The 10,995-nt window shown below is 29.6% G+C and overlaps 1 long non-coding RNA gene across 1 annotated transcript; it reads right to left on the bottom strand.

Annotated features, from left to right (window-relative positions):
* Window positions 1-1,920: 1,920 nt before the first annotated feature.
* LOC140433429 (uncharacterized) lies at window positions 1,921-10,739 on the bottom strand. The gene is made up of 2 exons (XR_011949960.1): window positions 10,279-10,739; window positions 1,921-2,097 (listed from the first exon to the last, which is right to left on the bottom strand). It is a non-coding gene; the product is annotated as an uncharacterized lncRNA (long non-coding RNA).
* Between the last annotated feature and the right edge of the window lie 256 nt (window positions 10,740-10,995).

Raw genomic sequence — 10,995 nt, 5'->3', positions numbered from 1 at the left:
TTTGAATTCGGTTTCGCTAGGTAGAAATCGTTTGATTTCTCTTTTTGTTTTGTATATATATATATATATATATATATATATATATATATATATTGATATGATATAGGAGAAAGAAAAATAGTGATTAAAAATAATTTATAAGTTATATATTAGATATTAAAAGTAGTTGGTTATTTTAAAAAGTTGTATTTTAGTAATTATGATTTTGTAGATATATTTAAGTGAGCCATGTGACTAGGCAACCAAAAATACTCTTTAAATTGACAGACAGGAATTAATAAATTACGAATATAAAGTGGGGTTATAATAATAATGTTAGTTTAAAATGTTTAATTTATATATATTTAATGATTTAAATGTTTATTCTGATCTGAAAAGCCTAAATGTCAACAAAATTATCAATAGAACATTAACGAATTCTCCAGAATGCAGAATTTGACCTTTGTTTATGTTGGAACATTCTGGAATAATGATTATGTCGGTGGATCGAACAGATACTTTTTTCGAGAACATCCATATAGAAGAAATAGAACTAAATAGAACATGATTTCTTACCAGATGGTTCTGGAACATCCGAAAAGATATAAATACCCGTGATTTGGATTCAAGATGGCCAGTTTATTATGAAAGTTAGTAGAAGATAGACTCATTTAATTAGTGAAGTCAATTGTTCAGAATTTTCAAGACAGTCAATCAGTTACAAATAGTCCAATTGTTTAATATAGTGAGTTAAATGAAGATTAAAAATTATGCACATTTATAATTATACACAAATAATTATTGAAGATTAAAAAAGTATATTAGAAGAATATTGGAAGAAATTAAAATTATATTATGATTGAAGATTAGTATAAATCAACTTATAATAATTGGATATTGGTATATTGAAAAGAAGAATAAATATAAATGCTGTTTTGCTGGTTTGCTTGGTGGCTTATAAATGCTGGTGAAGAAAAATATATCTTAAATTGGTAGAAGCTGATAATTGGAAAAAGTAATTTCACAAAAACAAGGATAACCGAAGTACGAAGACATTCAGTGGTGATTAGAATCTATATAGTGGAAAACAGTTCATTTAGGCATTCAGTGAAAGAAAGGTACAAAATTTTGTTAATATAATTTAGTTAGTGTCATAACAGTTTCAATTTTGAAGATAGTTTGTTTAAATTTTACATTGTCTATAGAATTTAATTAGTTTTATAAGAATATAAATTTAAAGATAGTTTATTTTAAATTTACATTGGCTAGGTTAGATATATATATATATATATATATATATATATATATATATATATATATATATATATGTGTGTTTCATAATAGTTATAATAAAGATAATTTAAAAAAGTACTTACAAACTAATTCTTTGAGAACCGCGATAAAAACCCTCTATTATTAAAAATACTCATTGCTCATCATTCAAACAAACAACACATCATAACAATATATATATATATATATATATATATATATATATATATATATATATATATATATATATATATATATATATATATATTTATGTAGTTCACTACTATTGTGGAGGGTTATAAAAATGATAAAAATGATAAAAATGATACTGCTACTTCATCCTTTATTTAAATACGTTTCGTTTATAAATCCATAAACGTCATCAGTTTAATTAAATGAACATTACTTTATAGTTTAATATCTAGTTCACTTAATATTACCGAAAATGTTCACAGATTAGTTGTTTCTAGAAGTGAACGATCCCAATTCTTGCGCCCGGCTCTGTAACTGTCTTAACTGAATATTATCATAATTCTCTGAAGTAATGATTGCTAGTTATTATTCCTGTCTTCTAGTTATTGTGTTACCTGTCAACTGTTGATCTTTATGAATCACTTTTAAGTTTTGTTTACGACCATCCACTAAGTTCCATATTTTTTAAAAACTTGACAAATAATAAAAACTTTATTAAAAAATTAACAAACATATTTACATGGTAAATAAAATATTTTGTAATATACATTGAAGTGCTTAATAACATCACTTAGCAGAAGTAGGATTGTACATTTTAACCAGAAGAATAACTTCAAGAAAGCCAAGAGTTAAAACTTGTTGGAATTGGAAAGCCTAAAAAAATATTCATAAATCAGTGGTTTAAATACAAATAAATCGAAGGTATGAATTTTACTTAAGGTTAAACTAACAACAAATAGATTATCTGGTATTTTTTGAAAAGTCTCTAAAAATTAATTTTCTAAAACCATCATCTATAAAACTAAAAACCTAATTACATAGGTATGTGCAAACAGAAGATTTTTGAATTCAAAATAACATGTTTCAACAAAAAATGCTTAGGTAAAAGGTTGCTTATTTTCTAAATACGGGATGTTAAAGTTAAAAATTAAAAAAATATGAATTTTAATAATATTTTTTATTACTTCGTATAATTTTTCTCAATTTTGTAAATATCTTTTTCATAAGGTCTTTTTCTTTCTAAATGTTATTTCACTGGCCGCCAGTGGAATAACGTTAATTCTGAATACAGTTTGAACGCATACAATGACAGGTTTTTTTTTTAGATATTTCTACTTAGAAATGAATACCTTTCAATTTAATATTTTAAAACAATTTCTATATTTTTATTAAAAGTTGATATTTATGGTGTAATCATAAAAGTTTAGTATTTCGTTAGTAGTCCAGAGAAATAAGTTTTTTCTTCAAATGTCAAATAATGATGACATTACTTATCTAACTTGATCCTGTCAAAGTTTGGTGTCTCCGCCGGCAGCAGTTTTTTTCCCATTTCTTTACGGCGGAGGGAAAAATGTTGTCATGGCAACAATATGAAACATGTCACAAAGCAACAATACAAATGTCATTAACAACAATTAAACATCATTTTTATTTATAGTAATATTAAAAGTACAATTAGTTAATGAGGCATTTTCAAAATTGAAACCGTGCAAAAATGTTCCCGACTCTTGATATGCATTGGTAATTGTTGATGATACTGATGGTCAAAAACAACTTTCAGCAATCATTCCCGATGTTGGCGAATCATGAGGGTTTAAAATTTTTTGAGCATTATCGTTCATATTTCTTATTGAATCCTCTATATATACTTCGGCAACCGTGCTTGATTTCCAGCCCCCATGTCGTTTGAGGCATTCTAGATTTCCGCCTCCATCAATTAAAAGTGTTGCTGAAGTACGTCGTAAAGAGTGACCCGTGTATGCGCTTATATCGTTTAAATTTAAATAACTAGCTACTTTTTGGGCTACTGCGCTGATCGAATGTATTCCCATGACGCTTCGATAACACTTTTCATTTTGGTACTTGATAAAAAATCGGTTTTCTGTGAAATTTTTAGGCCGCAGTGATGCATACTTTTTATACAGTTTAATGTAGTTTTGACCAATTATCGTAAAAGATCTAATTTGTCGTGTTTTACTGTCAGGGATTTTGATAATTATTACATTTTCTTTATCCTCAATGTTCACAGTCTTCATTTTTACCATTTCGTCGCATCGACAGGCGCCGGTAACCCCAATTAACAAAACAATCTGAAATATTTTTATAATTTAGTAGAGTATACTACATGCTTTGCAATATAATTTTTTTTACCTTTAATCCTAAATACAACTTATCTGGCTCTTCAAACAAAAATTTATCAAACTCGTCTTTAGTGAAAACTTTAGACTTCTTTGCAGTATATCCTTCGCTTGTTTTTTTCAGAAAAGCACGTAACTTTAAACATTTGCTTATATCCACATTTTTTCTAATAACTAACTCGGATTTTATTATAGAGTATCGTGACCACATTGTAGAAGATTTCCATTTATTTTCATTTTCCATTATATTAAAATATGCCAGTAAAACGTCTTCGGTAACTTGCCATACTCCTCTTGTATCGCACCACTCTTGGAAGTGCTTGTACGCTAACCGATACTTTCTTCCGGACTTGGAGGGCCCCAAACGTGCTACTGTATTATTAGCCGCGGACTCAATTTCGTTTAGGTTTTCCATTTTCGTACTAAATTTGCGGTTGCAACAACAATAAGCTGTCTTTAATAATTGCAAACAACTGTCAAATAACTGTAACCAGGGAGACGCAAATCCCACCGACGACTTAATTATTTTAATTTCTAACATCTAGACGACTTTGATAGTTGTCACAGTTCATTTCGAGTAAAAATAGCGTATGAATTGTACTATTTATGGTTGAAAATTGCTACCTTTGAAGAAAAAATAGTATACTTTATTCGGCAAAGAAGCGACTTTTCTTGATTTGCCCTCTATTACGCCTCATAAAGTAATATACTATTTCTTAAGACATCTCAATAGCCACGTATTTAATGACTTTTCCGATAATATATAGACCAGGACGGATCTGTTTTGAGGTGGATGTGAGAGAGGGCATTCGAATTTTTGCAATAATAAAAAAAATAAAAGTTGTGTGGCAACTTCAGTAATAATAACTGAGTTACCCTCTCTCTCAAATGGGTCAGAAACAATAAAAAAAAATCTTAATATTTAAAAATAACTCAAAACATCGATTTCTTTTTTACTTTCCTCCCTTTACTTTAAAACAACTCATTTTGAATCCAAGTCGTAATGAAATAAAATAGCGACAATTGAATTTTCTATAAGATACGGATAATTAAAAATGTTTTTATTTATTACCCTTGCTGCAAAATAGCAATAAATACAAAAAGGAGTGGAAACAAGCCTTTTTTAATTAAATGTTTTTCAACCACTCAACCACATAAATTTAATCAAAATCAATTTAACGAATTTCGCATAATTCTGCAATCTAATTTTTTTTGTAAATTGAAATTTTTTAAAATCTTGCACAACAAAAACTAGACCATGTAGAAGTTTGCCAATTTTTTCACTCATAAAAAAGCACTTTACCTATCTAAAGTACTTTATGGAATTGAAATAGGATTAATTGGGCCCCCCTTAATGTTTTAAAATTATAAACAGATTTTTGGCTTATAAATAAATAGAATATATAACTATTAGCTTAAATTAAACTGTGTTGAAATCAGAAAACTGTGTTGAAAAGGACTTGGCAGGACGCTTTTTTAAGATAAAAAGTTAATTAAGGAGCAGGGGTTCCTGAGATACTACTGATCAAATTTGAGCGACATTTTCGACGAAATTGTCAATAATAGGATGATAATCTTTAAATAATTACCTTGTTATTTCAGAGCTTTTTTTTCGATAAAAAATTTCATATCTTCAAGATGTTTATAACATATATTATAGTAAATATAAATTATATATAATTATAATAAATAAATTTATTTATACTCCAGTTGTAAGACACGAAAATGTCACTGAACATAAAAGTATGAAAAAACTATTACTACTCTTTCCCACGGTTCCCCTCAAAATTACCCCCTCGTAGAGTGGAAAAACGGAAAGAATCGATTTACCAAGAATCTGTACGATGTAGAAAAAATATTTTTAATAAAAACTCTAGCTGAGATAATTTTTAAGATAAGACCGCATGCGGCCCTCGGAGCGATTTTTCGCGGCCCTCAGACTGCTAGGCAATGAAACAAAATTGTATCATTCATCAGCTGATAAATTTGGTGAAAATTTTAGCTGTGTTATGAAAACACTTGTAAAGATTGTAAATGTCATAAGATCAAATGAACTGAACCACAGAGAGTTTCAAGAATTTTTAAAAGAACTTATGTCGCAATATGGGGACATTCTTTACCACACAGAAGTGAGGTGGCTAAGTAAGGGTAAAGTTTTGGAACGTTTCTTTAGCATTCGACATGAGATTACTTTGTTTTTGGCTACAAAGAATAAAGAGTTTTCTGATATTCATAATTTTAGTTGGTGGCTTAAAGTAGCGTTTCTCACTGATACAATGACCATTATGAATGACACATTGACCAAATTGTGTTTTCACTGGAGCAGAAGCTGAATATGTATATTGAAGAATTGTCAAATGAAGATTATTCCAACTTTCCTTCCGTTAAAGCACTGTTTGATGAAAATCCAGATGAAAGTCAAGAGATTTCTGACCTACTGAAGCTGTTAGCAGACCTAAAGGATGAAATGTCTGCGAGGTTTAGTGACTTCAGGAAGTTCCAAGAATCATTTCGCTTGGTGGAAAATCCATGAGCAATATCAACAGCAAATATAGCTCATCTTTCTATTTTTGGATACGAAGCTAGGGATTTGAAAAATGAGTTAATTGATCTTCAGAATGATACAGAGCTCAAAAGTATTTTTAAAGAAAAAAAAGCAGCAAAAAGCTCACTATAAGTTTTGGGAAGCAGTTGAAAATGACAAATTTCCTAACTTAATTGACTGTGCTCAGAAAATTTTGTATATTTTTGCATCTACATATGTCTGTGAATCTACATTCAGTAAGCTGAAGTTCATAAAAAACAAGTACAGATCTAGGCTGACTAGTGAGAACTTTGAAAACATTTTGAAAATTTCAGTTTCTTCATAACCTGCTAACATAGATGCCATTCTAGAGAGCTGTGAAAGATTTCGCCCGTCGACTTCAAAGAATTAACAAATTCAGGACTTGACATTACTGGAGTCAAGTCAAAGACATTTTCCTACTTTTTACATGCAAAACAGTCCATATAATTTATAATTATATTGTTTTTACGTAACTTGTAATAAACTTATGTTATAGTCATAGTCATATAGTTTTAAAGTTATTTCATACCACCACTTGTACTTGCGGCCCTGAGGAAAATTTCATTCAAACTATTAGGTTCTCAAAGAAATCCTAGTGAGGATCCCTGGATTAGAGTGTCCTGTCGGTAAAAATCAAAAAGCGTTTTTAAGTTTCTATAAAAGTTTTAAATAAATAAACGTTGCTTGATTTTAAAAATCTCACGAGAATCGTAAAAAATAGCAAAAATCGATATTGCACATATTGCAATATACTGCAGAAAAATTTACATTAACAGTAAAAGAGGAGAAAGCAATTGAAAGTCTTTGAGAGGAAGATTATGAGAAAAATACTGGGACCAAAGAGGGAAAACGAAGAGGATGCCAGACAATGGATGAATCACGAAATACAAGAATCACAAATATATATAAAATGCGGCCCGTATGTATGGAATAAATTCATTTTTGGCGTTATTATGTACTATCTGAAAAAAAAAACCTAAAACAGGTCGATTTTTATTCTTAAATTGACAATTTACAGTATGAAAATATTATCCCACTCCAGCACCCCTTTCGAATTATAAGCATGCCCTCGAAAATTATAAATAACAAAGGGGGTAGCGAGGCACCTTATTAGAAAGGGATTTTAGTCTACTGTTCAGAAATATACAGTTTTTTCAATTTATCATTGTCAAGAAGTGAATAATGGTGGTCAAATTGAACATTTAATTTAATTGTAAAAATCAATTTTGTCAGTTATGATTGCACAAACTCAAAAAACTTTATTTGCTGAACAGAGGACTAAAATCTCTTTCTAACAAGGTGCCATACGACCCCCTTTGTTATTTAAAATTTTTGAGGGGGTGCTTATAATTCAAAAGGGGCGCTGGAAGGGGATAATATTTTCATACAGCAAATTGTAAATTTAAGAATAAAAATCGACTTGCTTCAGGTTTTTTTCAAATAGTACATGATAACGGTAAAAATGAATTTATTCCATACATATGGACCGCATGGCATATGTTTTTAAAAACTGACGGTTGAATTATTTATCCTTAGACAATAGCCTTGTTTTTGTTGACAAAAAATTTGTGTTTTTACCCTCAGAATATCAAATTCTGACTGTTTTGTGTGTTTTATTTGTTTGTATAATGTATGTTTAACGTAGATTATATATTTGTGTATTATGTGTTGTATATGTATTTTGTATAATTGTAGGTGAAGGCTGCGATTTTCTTTAATAATCCGCTATTGTTGATATTTTCTTGTTGTTAACGTCTTTTTTTAGGCAACCAAAGCTTGTTTGGCAACTAAAGCTTGCTACATCTTACTGATGAGTTTGTTTTTTCCTGTTACATATTGCTGATGTTTGTTTGTTTGTTTATCGATGCATCTTTTCATTGTACTTTGTGCGTACCTCAAGTAGACTACCCATTGTCATTTATAAACAAGGAATTTCACAAGATTAAAAAAAGGAAACAACAAAACACCACAAGCATCACAATATTCAAAACAAAACATTGAGATCTACCTTGTCCAAAACCAAACCTAACATACAAGAAATACCAAAGAACTGCATCTATGAAATACTCTTTTGTTTAATTAAAAAAACAAAATTTGTTTAATTTACTAATGTTTGTATTTTGAGAACGATTTCCGAAGTAGAAATTGAAACGTTAATAAACGTACTTTAACCTTTAATTGTGGTTTATTCCCATTTAAATAGTAAAAACAGTCAGAATTTTATATCTCTTCATTATCTAATCTTTTGAAGGAAATAGCCTTCAAAACAAGGCTATTGCCTACAAGATCGAGGCCAAATAAGTCAATTACCAGTTTTAAAAAACATAACTCAACTGAACAACTTGTTGGTTATACTTTTCGCACAATTTTTAAAAAGGTTTTTTGAATGAAAGTCGAAACGTTAAACGTTTTTTAAACACGTAATTTTCATTACAATCATTGTGGCTCATTAAACTTATATAAAGATAATATTTATGTACTAAATACCTCTCTAAAAATTATATGACCAACCTGAATTTTGCTGAGAATGTCACTTTTGGGACTCCAAAAAATGTGCGTAAAAGTTTACCTACTCCCTGAAAACCTCCCTCCGCAGGGAGAAAATGTAGCTGAGATAATTTTGAATAAAAATGTTTATTACCTACCACTTTTTGTGTAGAATGAACCGTTTTCTCAGAAACAACGCTTGAAGCGACCGATGATGTTGAATGTGTTACATGCGTGAAATTAATTTTAAATAAAATTTGTATCAACTCAACGGTAAAAATTCGATATCTTTTGATCAGAGTGTCCTATCGACAAAAATCAAAATGCGTTTTAAAGGTGAAGTGTGTAACTTTAGTATGCAATTTATTTTTGTATTTAGCCTCAAATGAAGAAAGTTTCTATAAATCTGTTTAATAAATAAACGTTGCGCGATTTTCGACATTTTTACGATTCTCATGAGATCAACAAAATTTATTAATTTCATTGACAACAAATATGAGGCATTTACTATCAAAAGACGAAGACTTGAGTACTTAGGACATGTGATGAGAGGGCAAAAATACGCATTATTACAACTTATTATGCAAGGCAAAATCCGACGAAAGACGAAGAATATCCTGGCTTAAGAACTTAAGGAAATGGTTTGAATGCAGTAGTGCAGAACTTTTTAGAGCGGCAGTCAACAGAGTCCGCATAGCCATGATGATTTCCAACCTTCGATAGAAGATGGAACTTAAAGAAGAAGAAGAATAAGGCATTTGAAATATGCCTAAAAAACACAGATTTTAAACTTTTACATTCAAACGATCACACTTGATGGAAAATGCCTTCACGATAAAGGTATTGGGTAAAATTTGTAGATGAAGTTGTGTAGTTTGGAACTTATCGACTGGTGTAATCAAAAAGAAGAACGTTTTAGATCGTTTGTAATATGAAAGTTTAAATTCAGCATTGTTTTAGACGTATTCCAAATGCCTCAACATTTGTTGACAAACACAAAACTGAAATTTCATCTTATAGGTTTTAAAGATTAGGCTCGAAAAATTAAGATTCCATAATGACCTGTCAATGAAATTTATAAATTTTATTGATCTTATGAGAATCGTAAAAAATGGCAAAACTCGCACAACGTTTATTTATTTAATCTCTTTATAATAACTGAGCTTAGTTGCGGCTAAATTCAAAAATTACATACGAAAGCTACACTCATCACCTTTAAAACGCAATTTGATTTTTGTCGATAGGACCCTCTGAACAAAAGATATCGAATTTTTACTGTCAAGTTGATTTTTCAGAGAGTTTTCCCCCCTAGGTGGAAGGCCGGGTTGGTTTTAGGGGGAAGGCCGGGGATAGTACTGATAAATTTTTTATTGCATCTTTGGGGTCTCAAAATGGACAGCTTGTTTGTATAATTTATAGACGTTCAGTGGTATTTTCGTCTCTGACGACTGGAGTATTAATACGAGAAAAAATTAGAATAAATGACTAAGATTAAATCATGTAAAGAATTAATTAGTTTGGTTCCAGAGTAACAAAAGCAGAAAGTAACTTCATTAAAGATACTTTCTTTAATGAAAGAATTTTATTGTAAATGAATTAAATAATTTATTATTTATCTTCCAAACTTAATATTTTTAGATTTACCTTTTATCGAATATGTTCACACTCGTAACAGCATCCACAAGGTCCTGATCGAACTAACACCTGAGGTTGACGTTCTTCTTCGTACAAGCACAAAATTTCGAATTCTCTGCAGAAATTCGGATCGAAACACTCCCATTCCCTGTCTTCTAGTAAATACATCAAATCAACTATTTTTATTGATAGTAAGTACATAAAAATAAACAGATATACTGCGTGACACATAGTTTTTAAAATTATTTGATTTTTGTAGAAGTAATGTAAATATATGCAGAGACTACAAAAGTCTATGAATAAAAAATGAACAATCGTAGTAGGCTACCTATCTGTTTATAAACAAAACGGTATTTTTGAAATTTCTATACCGTTATCCATTTGAGATATATATAGTTTTGTTATGTTTGGGTGTTTAATCTTATCTTGCGGTAATTGTCATTATTTACGTTTCCGATCTGAGATAAAAGATCATTCCACCAAAACTTGTCTCCGTTGCTCTACATTTTAGAAACATATTGCTTTAAATTCAACTAGGACTGAACAGAATTTAACAGAGATAGAATTTAAATCGTTTAGACGAATAATACTTTTGTTAAGTATACAGTGTGTAAAAGCCAAATGGAATAAATTCATTATTTAGGTTACTGTACATATTTATAAAAAATCCCGAAACACGTCAAATTTAAATTATAACTTGACATTCTTTAACGTGAAAATGCAACC

The sequence above is a fragment of the Diabrotica undecimpunctata genome, chromosome 2, assembly GCF_040954645.1.
Source record: "Diabrotica undecimpunctata isolate CICGRU chromosome 2, icDiaUnde3, whole genome shotgun sequence".
In the NCBI taxonomy this organism is placed as follows: Eukaryota; Metazoa; Arthropoda; class Insecta; order Coleoptera; family Chrysomelidae; genus Diabrotica; species Diabrotica undecimpunctata.
Note: the sequence above shows the minus strand (reverse complement) of the source record. Positions and strands in the feature narration are given on the sequence as shown.